Raw genomic sequence first — 16249 nt, 5'->3', positions numbered from 1 at the left:
AGATCGATCTAACCCATTCAGTTTAAATTATATGCAGTGTCAATGAATATATCATAACTGTGGACATTAGTTTCTGTTATAAGCTAGTGGAAATACTATAACAATGACACTTTATGTATGCATTTCTTGCCATAATTTGTTATTTTACCAAAAAAATGTATAAAGGAAATGTATTCAAGTTGGTAGGTCATATATTGCTAAATGGTATTCAAAAATTTTTGAGGAGTTTACATTTTTGTTATAAATGAATTGAGTTTCCCTTTTTCTCCAACCTACTATCATATAGCAATTTCTAAAATTATGTGTAATGTAGAAAGTGCTAGTTCACTCTTATATGAATTCACAATTTTTTGAATATGTGTTCTTTTCCCAGTTTTCTGGTTAATGGCTTATGTTTCTTATTGATTTTTGTATGAAAATCTGGTCAATTAATTTCAAGTTTAAAGATTTATGTGTATAACTATCATGTAATGTACACATATATTTGTATCCAAAATACATGCTACTGCTAAGTCACTTCAGTCATGTCCAACTCTGTACAACCCCATAGTCTGGCAGCCCCCCAGGCTCCCGTCCCTGGGATTCTCCAGGCAAGAACACTGGAGTGGGTTGCCATTTCCTTCTCCAATACCCAAAATACATAGAATTTTATTTAAAATTATCATCTTAGTAAATGAGTATACATTTTAATTTAGTTGTAATTATTTTATATCCTTTCCAGGTTCACTATCTTTAATTATATGGAAAATTTTAATGAAGACACAGGCTGCAAAGACGCTACTTCTAAAGTTTTTGGAAGCAGTGTTTGCAATCATTAATCCAACATTTCTGGGATGATAAATGAATCAAAATGAACAATTCTAACTTGCTGAGCAACAGTAATTTCAAAATTTAACACTGTCACAATCATACAGTTTCTGGTGTTTCTTCTGTTTTGTTCTGGTGTTTCTTGTTTCTGGTGTCTTTGACTTATGCTCATGTGTTAGGACTTTGTCCATGCATTCCCATCTCCAAGTTCAAATTAACGCTACGATTATTTTGCTCAATTAATAATTCTTGACTTTTGAATTTATTACTACTTAAAAATGTTCCAGATCTAAAGAAGATTGTATTAAGCAATCATAAATCACCAAGAAATAAATAAACAGACGATAAACTTGGATGACTCTTCTGCTGTTATCCTATGTAACCCAATATCATAAAATTTAGACCAATATGTCTTGCTGATTTATAACCAAAGTCCAGAACATTTTAAACTGAAATACTGACAAAGTTTTAAAACTCATAAAACAGAGCTGACAAATAGAATATAGAATTAATTTGTTAGGGTTTTGTGTGTGCATTTTCACTAATGACAAGTTTACAGTAATTAGTCAATTTTCCCTTCCTTTGGTCCACACTTGATAATAAATCCTTAAGGATCAAAGTTGTCAAGATTGCTCTCTGAGGAGACAGACGACACTGGCTAGGTAGTGGTGACTTTTAGAGCATGAAGCTTTCATTAAAAGTTTTCCAGGACTTCCCTTGTGGTGCAGTGGATAGGATTCCACTTGCCAAGACAGGGGACACGGGTTTGATCCCTAGTCCAGGAAGATTTCCCATGCTGTGGAGCAACTGAGTCCATATACTACAGCTACTGAGCACATGTTCTAGAGTCCCTGTGCTGCAACCACTGAAGCCCGCATGCCCTAGAGCCAGCAAGCTGAAACTCCTGAAGCTGTGTGCCTAGAACTTGTGCTCTGCAACAAGAGCAGCCACCACAATGAGAAGCCCGTGCACTGCAACTAGAGAAAGTTCGTAACAGCCACGAAGACCCAGTACAGCGAAAACAAATACATGAATTAAGTAAATGAATAAATAAAACTGTGTGTGCCTGTCAACAACAACAACAAAAAAAAACCTTTAAAAAAGTATATTAAAAACATCATGAATATGTCATTTAAAAAAAAAATGTTTTCCAATGATAGAGACAGAGTGAAGAAACAATGTAGGTTGGTTTTGGGGGGCTCCAGGGAGCTCGGGTTCTTTATGTCTCAGTACAGAAGAATTCAGCGAGAGGCAAAGTGATAGATAAGAAACAGTTTATTAGAATAGGAAACCTGTGAGGCCTGCGAGCCTGTGGGCAAGGGGTTGCTACTCCTCAAGAACTTAGTGGGCTACAGATTTATAATCAAAGCAAAAGTGGGAAGGAGGAGAAGACCACCTTCTTCTTCAGTAAACACCAGCAGTTCCTCCTCCACGCCTGGTGGGGGAGTTTCCTTGCCCGTCTCTGGTCAAGCCAGGACTGTCATGGGGCAGTGGAAATGAGCAAAAGCTGGCTATGAGGCAGAAGATAGATGGGCCCAGGCTGAGGAGTTTCTCCCTTGTGGACAGAAACTGCGTAATAGCAGAAACTCTGTAAAAGCAACATGATGGAGGAGGCTGGGCCTTGCACAGATAAGAGATTAAAAAAACCACATATTCCTCATTCTCAAAGTCAAGGAAACCTTCCCAATATACACATGAGCAGAAAGGCTCCTTGGAGGTCAAAAAGGGAAAGGGTGTCATCTCACAGTAAGTGATGTCAACCTACCCATAGGTCTCTTCACTAGAATCCATTTTGGCTAAGAGATGAGCAGGCACACATGAAAGGATCCTCAGATAAACCAAATATAGACTTAGAACCAGACAAGCAGGGTGATTCATCAAAGGAAACCTGGAAGAAATGCCCAATGAAAGTGATTCAAACTACTATGAGGGCATTACTCTGAGTCTGTCTCTGAGTACTGTATTCTTTTTTTCCTCCTAATACTCTCTTTAGGAAAATTAGAGATACCGAGGGAACATTTCATGCAAAGATGGGCTCAATAAAGGACAGAAATGGTATGAACTTAACAGAAGCAGAAGATATTAAGAAGTGGCAAGAATACACAGAAGAACTGTATAAAAAAAGATCTTCACAACCCAGTTAATCACGATGGTGAGATCACTCACCTAGAGCCAGACATCCTGGAATGTGAAGTCACACAGGCCTTAGAAAGCATCACTATGAACAAAAGCTAGTGGAGGTGATGGAATTCCAGTTGAGCTGTTTCAAATCCTAAAAGATGATGCTGTGAAAGTGCGGCACTCAATATGCCAACAAATTTGGAAAACTCAGCAGTGGCCACAGGACTAGAAAAGGTCAATTTTCATTCTAATCTCAAAGAAAGTCCATGCCGAGGAATGCTCAAACTACCACACAATTGCACTCATCTCACATGCTAGTAAAGTAATGCTGAAAATTCTCCAAGCCAGGCTTCAACAGTACATGGACTGTGAACTTCCAGATGTTCAAGCTGGATTTAGAAAAGGCAGAGGAACCAGAGATCAAATTGCCAACATCTGCTGGATCATCAAAAAAGCAAGAGAGTTCCAGAAAAACATCTATTTCTGCTTTATTGACTATGCCAAAGCCTTTAACTGTGTGGATCACAATAAACTGTGGAAAATTCTTAAAGAGATGGGAATACCAGACCACCTGACCTGCCTCTTGAGAATCTGTATGCAGGTCAAGAAGCAACAGTCAGAACTGGACATGGAACAACAGACTGGTTTCAGATAGGAAAAGGAGTACGTCAAAGCTCTATATTGTCACCCTACTTATTTAACTTACATGCAGAGTACATCATGAGAAACGCTGGGCTGGAAGAAGCACAAGCTGGAACCAAGATTGCTGGGAGAAATATCAATAACCTCAGATATGCAGATGACACCACCCTTATGGCAGAAAGTGAAGAGGAACTAAAGAGCCTCTTGATGAAAGTGAAAGAGGAGAGTGAACAAATTGGCTTAAAACTCAACATTCAGAACACTAAGATCATGGCATCTGGTCCCATCACTTCATGGCAAATAGATGGAGAAAGAGTGGAAACAGTGAGAGACTTTATTTTGGGGGGCTCCAAAATCACTGCAGATGGTGATTGCAACCATGAAATTAAAAGACGCTTACTCCTTGGAAGGAAAGTTATGACCAACCTAGACAGCATATTAAAAAGCAGAGACATTACTTTGCCAACAAATGTTCTAGTCAAGACTATGGTTTTTCCAGTAGTCGTGTATGGGTGTGAGAGTTGGACTATAAAGAAAGCTGAGTGCTGAAGAATTGATGCTTTTGAACTATGGTGTTGGAGAAGACTCTTGAGAGTCCCTTGGACTGCGAGGAGATCCAACCAGTCCATCCTAAAGAAGATCATTCCTGGGTGTTCATTGGAAGGACTGATGTTGAAGCTGAAACTCCAATACTTTGGCCACCTGGTGAGAAGAACTGACTCATCTGAAAAGACCCTGATGCTGGGAAAAATTGAAGGTGGGAGAAGGGGATGACAGAGGATCAGATGGTTGGATAGCATCACCGACTCAATGGACAGGGGTTTGGGTGGACTCTGGGAGTTGGTGATGGACAGGGAGGCCTGGCGTTCTACAGTCCATGGGGTCACAAAGAGTGGGACATGACTGAGCGACTGAACTGAACTGAACTGAATAAATACTCTACTTGTTTTACTAGTTTGCATCTTTGTGGAAATTCTTTTTCTGCAAAGCCGAAGAGCCAGCGTCTTGTCACTGATCACCAGTTTAGTGACTGGGATTCAGCGCTCTCCTTGCCACCACTCGACCTCAATCTCCAGTGGGGAACTGAAGCCCCATTTCAAGCCCCTGCAGGCTGAAGCCACCAATATCAGTAACATATACTAAAAATGGTAAATCATCTCAGGTTTTAGTATAATGGCAATGCTTTTTCTTATATTTTTTGCTTTAAGTGCATATAAAGGAGCATGTCCTAGAACTCATTGACTTATAGAGCTCTCTGGGCAGTATATGGGTCTCAGGCCACCATTGTTTGAATGTCTCATGAAGCCATTGAATGGTTTTGTTGCTAACCACGCCTGCTCGGCTTTGTGTCTAAGCAAACCTGCTGTCTTGAGTGATCATTAACTTAACGGGAGTCTCCCACACTTTTTCTTAAATTAGAATCCCCTAGTGTGATTAACTATTTAAGAACTTTTCTCTATTCCTTTGAGCATGCTTGTGTACTAAGTCGCTTCAGTCATGGTCGACTCTTTGTGATCCTATGGACTGTAGCACCCCCAGGCTCGTCAATCCGCGGGATTCTCCAGGCAAGAATACTGCAGTCGCTTTGCCATGTCCTCCTCCAGGGGATCTGCCCTATCCAGAGATCAAACCCACGTCTCTTATGTCTCCTGCATTGCCAGGCAGGTTCTTAACCACTAGTGCCACCTGGAAAGCCCCCTTTGTTTCTTTACTCCGTCCCTATCACCGGGACTCATCTGTAGACTAAATCTACCCACTAACTGTTGGAAAAAGAAATTTGATAAATTGGTTTGAATAATATGGGCATTGGAGTAAAGAGGTAGTTTAAATCTCAGCTCTATCGTTTTCCAGGGTGAATTTGGGCAATTTTCCTAATTTCCTCTGTGCCTCAGTTTAGTTATTGTTAAAACAAGATTATAAAATCTACTTGCAGAGTTATTTTCTGAAGTCAATAAAAACATAAAGTGACTAGGGCTCTTCCCAATGTGTAGTAGGCATCCACAAAAATTAGCAATTGTTGCAATAACTGTGCTCAAAGATCAGGGACATGTGCTGTGTTGTTGGAGCAGTAAAAACATCTTTGATGAGCCGAGACCATGACTGAAGTTTTGACTGAATACAAAACCACGCAGAGCATTTCCTAACAGAGGCAGGGCAGTAAACATTCTGCCAAGATCTTCTACCCCAAAAGATGTGAAATCACTATCCATTTATGAAATGTCTACACAAAACCAAACCCTCGATATTGCCTGAAGACAGACAGTGTTAAAAAGACAAAATCAGTCAGTTCAAAAAGACAAAATAGCTCCCAATAAAAAGAGAAAACTCCACAAATACTAGTGCCCCAGGAACACAGGCTTTGACTCTGTCCAGGCAAACAAAGACAGACCAAGAAAAGCTGTCAGGTAGGTTGTACTATGTATATATAGTAGGTTGTACAGTGCCATCTCCAGGCTTCTCTGGTGGCTCAGCTGTAAAGAATTCACCTGCAATGCAGGAGATGGGAGATGCAGGTTTGATCCCTGGGTCAGGAAGATTCCCTGGAGGAGGGCATGGAACCCACTCCAGAATTCTTGCCTGGAGAATCCCATGGACAGTGGAGGCTATAAGGCTACAGTCCATGGGGTCGCACAGTCGGACACGACTGCAGTGACTGAGCATGCACATGTGCATACTACCATCTAGCAATTGTCAACTGAAAAAATGCACAACCTAAAAGCTGAGAGCAATGTTTTATTTGGCAGACATTCTTAGGACTTCAAACCTAGGAAACAGCATCTCAGATAATGCTGGGAAAACTGTTCTGGGGAGGCAAGGGGGAAGTCAGGAAATATGGGTGTTCTCACAGCAAAGAACAGGTAGTTGCAATGTCAAAAGATTACTATTAATTAAAGAAAACCAGATATCTCAAGTTTAGGAATTTAGCGCTTTTTTATATGCATGGGAAGATGCAAGAGTCTGGGCTCACTGAAATCATTCCTCTTATATGCACCTCAGCTATCTGGGACAGTATCCTGTGTTTTCTCATCCTGAGTTTCCTCAAGCTCCACTGTTGGAGGTGGCTGCACTCTGATGACTGCTAGATGAGGGCGGAGCAGGAGGGGAGACATTCCTTGTTTCCATCCTGAGTTCCCTCAGGGCTCACCATCAGGGGTGACTGCAATCAATAATGGCAGCCACATCCTTGTTTACTGACATGGCAGACAGCATTCTTAGTCCACATGATGGTTTCCTCTATAGAATGACTGAGGAAGTTTTATTTGGCTTAATGTAATCTTTTAAAAAGTATCAAAATAGAAAATAAATTTATCTTCACACATTTATATATTTTATGAGGCCGGTAAGAAAACAGCACATACTTAAAGGATCATTTCAATTACTACTCAAGAAACCAGCTTTGTAGTGCTGGTGTTGACAATAATTTTGAAATTTTGCAGTATAAAATGAGCCAGATTACAAGGTATACCACAGACAGTCTGGTAAGACAGTCTTATTTCTGGGAAACCAATAGTTGCTACTATAAATGAAGAAAAAGTAGGCATATGAGTATATGGAGAGGGTCTGTGAGCTTGAACATCCCCCAAATGATGAACATAGCAACCACTCAGATCCTGACATCAAAACATCATTTTCATTCTTTTTTTTATTAGTTAATTAATTTATTTTAATTGGAGGCTAATTACTTTACAATATTGTAGTGCTTTTTGCCAAACATCGACATGAATCAGCCACAGGCGCACATGTGTTCCCCATCCTGAACCCCCCCCCTCACCTCCCCCCCATCCCATCCCCCAGGGTCATCCCAGTGCACCAGCCCTGAGCACCCTGTCTCATGCATTGAACCTGGACCGGCGATCCGCTTCATGTATGACAATACACACGTTTCAACGCTGCCCTCTAAAATCATCCCACCCTCGCCTTCTCCCACAGAGTCCAAAAGACTGTTCTTTACATTTGTGTATCTTTTGCTGTCTCACATATAGGGTCATCGTTACCATCTTTCTAGATTCCATATATATATGCATCAGTACAAGGTAAGGAGCAGCAGCCACGCTTTGCTGGAGCAGCCGTGAAGAGACACCCCACGTCCAAGATAAGAGAAACCCAAGTAAGACGGTAGGTGTTGTGAGAGGGCAACAGAGGGCAGACACACTGAAACCATAATCACAGAAAACTAGCCAATCTGATCACAGGACCACAATCGTGTCTAACTCAACGGAACTAAGCCATGCCGTGTGGGGCCACCCAAGATGGACGGGTCATGGTGGAGAGGTCTGACAGAATGTGGTCCACTGGAGAAGGGAATGGCAACATTTCAGTATTCTTGCCTTGAGAACCCCATGAACAGTATGAAAAGGCAAAATGATAGGATACTGAAAGAGGAACTCCCCAGATCGGTAGGTGCCCAATGTGCTACTGGAGATCAGTGGAGAAACAACTCCAGAAAGAATGAAGGGATGGAGCCAAAGCAAAAATAATACCCAGCTGTGGATGTGACTGGTGATAGAAGCAAGGTCTGATGCTGTAAAAAGCAATATTACATAGGAACCTGGAATGTTAGGTCCATGAATCAAGGCAAATTGGAAGTGGTCAAACAGGAGATGGCAAGAGTGAATGTCAACATTCTAGGAATCAGCGAACTAAAATGGACTGGAAAGGGTGAATTTAACTCAGATGACCATTATATCTACCACTGTGGGCAGGAACCCCTTAGAAGAAATGGAGTAGCCATGATGGTCAACAAAAGAGTCTGAAATGCAGTACTTGGATGCAATCTCAAAAATGACAGAATGATCTCTGTTCGTTTCCAAGACAAACCATTCAATATCACGGTAATCCAAGCCTATGCCCCAACCAATAATGCTGAATAAGCTGAAGTTGAATGGTTCTATGAACACCTGCAAGACCTTTTAGAACTAACACCCAAAAAAGATGTCCTTTTCATTATAGGGGACTGGAATGCAAAAGTAGAAAGTCAAGAAACACCTGGAGTAACAGGCAAATTTGGCCTTGGAGTACGGAATGAAGCAGGGCAAAGGCTAATAGAGTTCTGCCAGAGAATGCACTGGTCATAGCAAACACCCTCTTCCAACAACACAAGAGAAGACTCTACACATGGACATCACCAGATGGTCAACACTGAAATCAGATTGATTATATTCTTTGCAGCCAAAGATGGAGAAGCTCTATACAGTCAGCAAAAACAAGACCAGGAGCTGACTGTGGCTCAGATCATGAACTCTTTATTGCCAAATTCAGACTTAAATTGAAGAAAGTAGGGGAAAACACTAGACCATTCAGGTATGACCTAAATCAAATCCCTTATGACTACACAGTGGAAGTGAGAAATAGATTCAAGGGACTAGATCTGATAAGACAGAGTGCCTGATGAACTATGGACGGAGGTTCATGACATTGTACAGGAGACAGAGATCAAGACCATCCCTATGGAAAAGAAATGTAAAAAGGCAAAATGGTCTGAGGAGACCCTACAAATAGCCGTGAAAGGAAGAGAAGCAAAAAGCAAAGGAGCAAAGGAAAGATATTCCCATTTGAGTGCAGAGTTCCAAAGAATAGCAAGGAGAGATAAGAAAGCCTTCCTCAGTGATCAGTGCAAAAAAGTAGAGGAAAACAACAGAATGGGAAAGACTAGAGATCTCCTCAAGAAAATTAGACATACCAAGGGAACATTTCATGCAAAGATGGGTTCAATAAAGGACAGAAATGGCATGAACTTAACAGAAGCAGAAGATATTATGAACAGGCATCAAGAATACACAGAATAACTGTACAAAAAAGATCTTCATGACCCAGATAATTACGATGTTGTGATCACTCACCTAGAGCCAGACATCCTGGAATGTGAAGTCAAGTGGGCCTTAGAAAGCATCACTATGAACAAAAGCTAGTGGAGGTGATGGAATTCCAGTTGAGCTATTTCAAATCCTGAAAGATGATGCTATGAAAGTGCTGCACTCAATATGCCAGCAAATTTGGAAAACTCAGCAGTGGTCACAGGACTGGAAAAGGTCAGTTTATTTCCAATCCCAAACAAAGGCAATGCCAAAGAATGCTAAAACTACCACACAGTTGCACTCATCTCACATGCTGATAAACTAATGCTCAAAATTCTCCAAGCCAGGCTTCAGCAATACGTGAACCGTGAACTTCCAGATGTTCAAGCTGGTTTTAGAAAAGGCAGAGGAACCAGAAATCAAATTGCCAACATCTGCTGGATCATCAAAAAGGCAAGAGAGTTCCAGAAAAACATCTATTTCTGTTTTATTGACTATGCCAAAGCCTTTGATTGTGTGAATCACAATAAACTGTGGAAAATTCTTAAAGAGATGGGAATACCAAACTACCTGACCTGCCTCTTGAGAAACCGGTATGCAGGTCAGGAAGCAACAGGTAGAACTGGACATGGACCAACAGACTGGTTCCAAATAGGAAAAGGAGTACATCAAGGCTATATATTGTCACCCTGCTTATTTAACTTCTATGCAGAGTACATCATGAGAAACATTGGGCTGGAAGAAGCACAAGCTGGATCAAGATTACTGGGAGAAATATCAATCACCTCAGATATACAGATCACACCACCCTTATGGCAGAAAGTGAAGAGGAACTAAAGAGCCTCTTGATGAAAGTGAAAGAGGAAAGTGAAAAAGTTGGCTTAAAGCTCAACATTCAGAACACTAAGATCTGGTCTCATCACTTCATGGGAGATAGATGGGGAAACAGTGGAAACAGTGTCAGACTTTATTTATTTATTTATTTATTGGCTCCAAAATCACTGCAGATGGTGATTGCAGCAATGAAATCAAAAGACACTTACTCCTTGGAAGGAAAGTTATGACCAATCTAAATAGCATATTAAAAAGCAGAGACATTACTTTGCCAACAAAGGTCTGTCTAGTCAAGGCTATGATTTTTCCAGTGGTCATGTATGGATGTAAGAGTTGGACTGTGAGGAAAGCTGAGCACTGAAAAATTGATGTTTTTGAACTGTGGTGTTGGAGAAGACTCTTGAGAGTCCCTTGGACTGCAAGGAGATCCAACCAGTCCATCCTAAAGGAGATCAGTCCCGGGTGTTCATTGGAAGGACTGATGCTGAAGCTGAAACTCCAATACTCTGGCCACCTCATGTGAAGAGTTGACTCATTGGAAAAGACCCTGATGCTGGGAGGGATTGGGGGCAGGAGGAGAAGGGGATGACAGAGGATGAGATCGTTAGATGGCATGACCCACTCAATGGACATGAGTTTGAGTAGACTCCGGGAGTTGGTGATGGACAGGGAGGCCTGGTGTGCTGCAATTCATGGGGTCGCAAAGAGTCGGACACGACTGAGTAGCTGAACTGAACTGATACTGTATTGGTGCAAAACATCATTTTCCAATAAATGGAGAAGGATGCCTTTGAAAAATGGCTGATTCTAGGGTTGAAGCAGGTAAAGAAAAATGAATTTAAAATATACTGTAATTTCAGAAAGCAATAAAGTGTTCAATAATAAATGGATAGGGACTTCCCTGTTGGTCCAGTGGCTAAGATTCTGTGCTTCCAATGCAGGAGGCCTGGGTTTGATTCCTATTCAGGGAACCAGATCCCACATGCAGCAACTAAAGATTCTATATGCCACAGTGAAGATGCAGCACAGCCAAATGAAAGTAGATAAATATTTTTAAAGATGGATATATTGTCAAAAAGGATTTCTACTGGTCAGTACTAGCATAATGGGTTATTGTAAATAATGCTGCAATAAACACGGGGGAGTATATATGTTTTCAAATTAGTGTTTGTTTTTTTTTTTTTTCAGATAAATACCCAGAAGTAGAATTGCTGGATTATTTTTTTTTTTTTTCTCTTTTTTTTTTTTTTTTTTTTAAATATTATTTTATTAGTTGGAGGCCAATCACTTTACAACATTTCAGTGGGTTTTGTCATACATTGGCATGAATCAGCCATATAGTTACACGTATTCCCCATCCCGATCCCCCCTCCCACCTCCCTCCCCACCCGACTCCTCAGGGTCCTCCCAGTGCACCAGGCCCGAGCACCTGACTCATGTATCCCACCTGGGCTGGTGGTCCGTTTCACCATAGATAGTATACATGCTGTTCTTTCAAAACATCCCACCCTCACGTTCTCCCCCAGAGTTCAAAAGTCTGTTTTGTACTTCTGTGTCTCTTTTTCTGTTTTGCATATAGGGTTATCGCCACCATCTATCTAAATTCCGTATATATGTGTTAGTATACTGTAATGTTCTTTATCTTTCTGGCTTACTTCACTCTGTATAATGGGCTCCAGTTTCATCCATCTCATTAGAACTGATTCAAATGAATTCTTTTTAACGGCTGAGTAATATTCCATGGTGTATATGTACCACAGCTTCCTTATCCATTCATCTGTTGATGGGCATCTGGGTTGCTTCCATGTCCTGGCTATTATAAACAGTGCTGCGATGAACATTGGGGTGCACGTGTCTCTTTCAGATCTGGATTCCTCAGTGTGTATGCCTAGAAGTGGTATTGCTGGGTCATATGGCAGTTCTATTTCCAGTTTTTTAAGAAATCTCCACACTGTTTTCCATAGTGGCTGTACTAGTTTGCATTCCCACCAACAGTGTAAGAGGGTTCCCTTTTCTCCACACCCTCTCCAGCATTTATTGCTTGTAGACTTTTGGATAGCAGCCATCCTGACTGGCGTGTAATGGTACCTCATTGTGGTTTTGATTTGCATTTCTCTGATGATGAGTGATGTTGAGCATCTTTTCATGTGTTTGTTAGCCATCTGTATGTCTTCTTTGGAGAAATGTCTGTTTAGTTCTTTGGCCCATTTTTTGATTGGGTCGTTTATTTTTCTGGAATTGAGCTTCAGGAGTTGCTTGTATATTTTTGAGATTAATCCTTTGTCTGTTTCCTCATTTGTTATTATTTTCTCCCAATCTGAGGGCTGTCTTTTCACCTTACTTATAGTTTCCTTTGTTGTGCAAAAGCTTTTAATTTTCATTAGGTCCCATTTGTTTATTTTTGCTTTTATTTCCAATATTCTGGGAGGTGGGTCATAGAAGATCTTGCTGTGATTTATGTCGGAGAGTGTTTTGCCTATGTTCTCCTCTAGGAGTTTTATAGTTTCTGGTCTTACATTTAGATCTTTAATCCATTTTGAGTTTATTTTTGTGTATGGTGTTAGAAAGTGTTCTAGTTTCATTCTTTTACAAGTGGTTGACCAGTTTTCCCAGCACCACTTGTTAAAGAGATTGTCTTTTTTCCATTGTATATCCTTGCCTCCTTTGTCAAAGATGAGGTGACCATAGGTTCGTGGATTTATCTCTGGGCTTTCTATTCTGTTCCATTGATCTATATTTCTGTCTTTGTGCCAGTACCATACTGTCTTGATGACTGTGGCTTTGTAGTAGAGTCTGAAGTCAGGCAGGTTGATTCCTCCAGTTCCATTCTTCTTTCTCAAGATTACTTTGGCTATTCGAGGTTTTTTGTATTTCCATACAAATTGTGAAATTATTTGTTCTAGTTCTGTGAAAAATACCGTTGGTAGCTTGATAGGGATTGCATTGAATCTATAGATTGCTTTGGGTAGAATAGCCATTTTGACAATATTGATTCTTCCAATCCATGAACACGGTATGTTTCTCCATCTGTTTGTGTCCTCTTTGATTTCTTTCATCAGTGTTTTATAGTTTTCTATGTATAGGTCTTTTGTTTCTTTAGGTAGATATACTCCTAAGTATTTTATTCTTTTTGTTGCAATGGTGAATGGTATTGTTTCCTTAATTTCTCTTTCTGTTTTTTCATTGTTAGTGTATAGGAATGCAAGGGATTTCTGTGTGTTAATTTTATATCCTGCAACTTTACTATATTCATTGATTAGCTCTAGTAATTTTCTGGAAGAGTCTTTAGGGTTTTCTATGTAGAGGATCATGTCATCTGCAAACAGCGAGAGTTTCACTTCTTCTTTTCCTATCTGGATTCCTTTTATGTCTTTTTCTGCTCTGATTGCTGTGGCCAAAACTTCCAACACTATGTTGAATAGTAGTGGTGAGAGTGGGCATCCTTGTCTTGTTCCTGTTTTCAGAGGAAATGCTTTCAATTTATCACCATTGAGGGTGATGCTTGCTGTGGGTTTGTCATATATAGCTTTTATTATATTGAGGTATGTTCCTTCTATTCCTGCTTTCTGGAGAGTTTTAATCATAAATGAGTGTTGAATTTTGTCAAAGGCTTTCTCTGCATCTATTGAGATAATCATATGGTTTTTATCTTTCAATTTGTTGATGTGGTGTATTACGTTGATTGATTTGCGGATATTAAAGAATCCTTGCATTCCTGGGATAAAGCCCACTTGGTCATGGTGTATGATTTTTTTAATATGTTGTTGGATTCTGTTTGCTAGAATTTTGTTAAGGATTTTTGCATCTATGTTCATCAGTGATATTGGCCTGTAGTTTTCTTTTTTTGTGGCATCTTTGTCTGGTTTTGGAATTAGGGTGATGGTGGCCTCATAGAATGAGTTTGGAAGTTTACCTTCTTCTGCAATTTTCTGGAAGAGTTTGAGTAAGATAGGTGTTAGGTCTTCTCTAAATTTTTGGTAGAATTCAGCTGTGAAGCCATCTGGTCCTGGGCTTTTGTTTGCTGGAAGATTTCTGATTACAGTTTCGATTTCCTTGCTTGTGATGACTCTGTTAAGATCTTCTATTTCTTCCTGGTTCAGTTTTGGAAAGTTATACTTTTCTAAGAATTTGTCCATTTCATCCAAGTTGTCCATTTTATTGGCATAGAGCTGCTGGTAGTAGTCTCTTATGATCCTTTGTATTTCAGTGTTGTCTGTTGTGATCTCACCCTTTTCATTTCTTATTTTGTTAATTTGGTTCTTCTCCCTTTGTTTCTTAATGAGTCTTGCTAATGGTTTGTCAATTTTGTTTATTTTTTCAAAAAACCAGCTTTTAGCTTTGTTGATTTTTGCTATGGTCTCTTTAGTTTCTTTCGCATTTATTTCTGCCCTAATTTTTAAGATTTCTTTCCTTCTGCTAACCCTGGGGTTCTTCATTTCTTCCTTCTCTAATTGCTTTAGGTGTAGAGTTAGGTTATTTATTTGGCTTTTTTCTTGTTTCTTGATGTGTGCCTGTAATGCTATGAACCTTCCCCTTAGCACTGCTTTTACAGTGTCCCATAGGTTTTGGGTTGTTGTGTTTTCATTTTCATTTATTTCTATACATACTTTGATTTCTTTTTTGATTTCTTCTATGATTTGTTGGTTATTCAGAAGCGTGTTATTTAGCCTCCATATGTTAGAATTTTTAACAATTTTTTTCCTATAATTGAGATCTAATCTTACTGCACTGTGGTCAGAAAAGATGACTGGAATGATTTCAATTTTTTTGAATTTTCCAAGACCAGATTTATGGCCCAGGATGTGATCTATTCTGGAGAAGGTTCCGTGTGCACTTGAGAAAAAGGTGAAGTTGATTGTTTTGGGGTGAAATGTCCTATAGATATCAATTAGGTCTAGCTGGTCCATTGTATCATTTAAGGTTTGTGTTTCCTTGTTGATTTTCTGTTTAGTTGATCTATCCATGGTTGTGAGTGGGGTATTAAAGTCTCCCACTATTATTGTGTTACTATTAATTTCCTCTTTCATACTCGTTAGTGTTTGCCGTACATATTGCGGTGCTCCTATGTTGGGTGCATATATATTTATAATTGTTATATCTTCTTCTTGGATTGAGCCTTTGATCATTATGTAGTGTCCTTCTTTGTCTCTTTTCACATCCTTTATTTGGAAGTCTATTTTATCTGATATGAGTATTGCGACTCCTGCTTTCTTTTGGTCTCCGTTTGCGTGAAATATTTTTTTCCAGCCCTTCACTTTCAGTCTGTATGTGTCCCTTGTTTTGAGGTGGGTCTCTTGTAGACAGCATATATAGGGGTCTTGTTTTTGTATCCATTCAGCCAATCTTTGTCTTTTGGTTGGGGCATTCAACCCATTTACATTTAAGGTAATTATTGATAGGTGTGGTCCTGTTGTCATTTACTTTGTTGTTTTGGGTTCACGTTTATACAACCTTTCTGCATTTCCTGTCTAGAGAAGATCCTTTAGCATTTGTTGAAGAGCTGGTTTGGTGGTGCTGAATTCTCTCAGCTTTTGCTTGTCTGTAAAGCTTTTGAATTCTCCTTCATATCTGAATGAGATCCTTGCTGGGTACAGTAATCTAGGTTGTAGGTTATTCTCTTTCATTACTTTCAGTATGTCCTGCCATTCCCTTCTGGCCTGGAGGGTTTCTATTGATAGATCAGCTGTTATCCTTATAGGAATCCCTTTGTGTGTTATTTGTTGTTTCTCCCTTGCTGCTTTTAGTATTTGTTCTTTGTGTTTGATCTTTGTTAATTTGATTAATATGTGTCTTGGGGTGTTTCGCCTTGGGTTTATCCTGTTTGGGACTCTCTGGGTTTCTTGGACTTGGGTGGCTATTTCCTTCCCCATTTTAGGGAAGTTCTCAGCTATTATCTCCTCGAGTATTTTCTCATGGCCTTTCTTTTTGTCTTCTTCTTCTGGGACTCCTATGATTCGAATGTTGGGGCGTTTCACATTGTCCCAGAGGTCCCTGAGGTTGTCCTCATTTCTTTTGATCCTTTTTTCTTTTTTCCTCTCTGCTTCATTTAT

The sequence above is a fragment of the Muntiacus reevesi genome, chromosome 19, assembly GCF_963930625.1.
Source record: "Muntiacus reevesi chromosome 19, mMunRee1.1, whole genome shotgun sequence".
NCBI classification, from domain to species: domain Eukaryota; kingdom Metazoa; phylum Chordata; class Mammalia; order Artiodactyla; family Cervidae; genus Muntiacus; species Muntiacus reevesi.
This window is presented reverse-complemented; position numbering follows the sequence as displayed.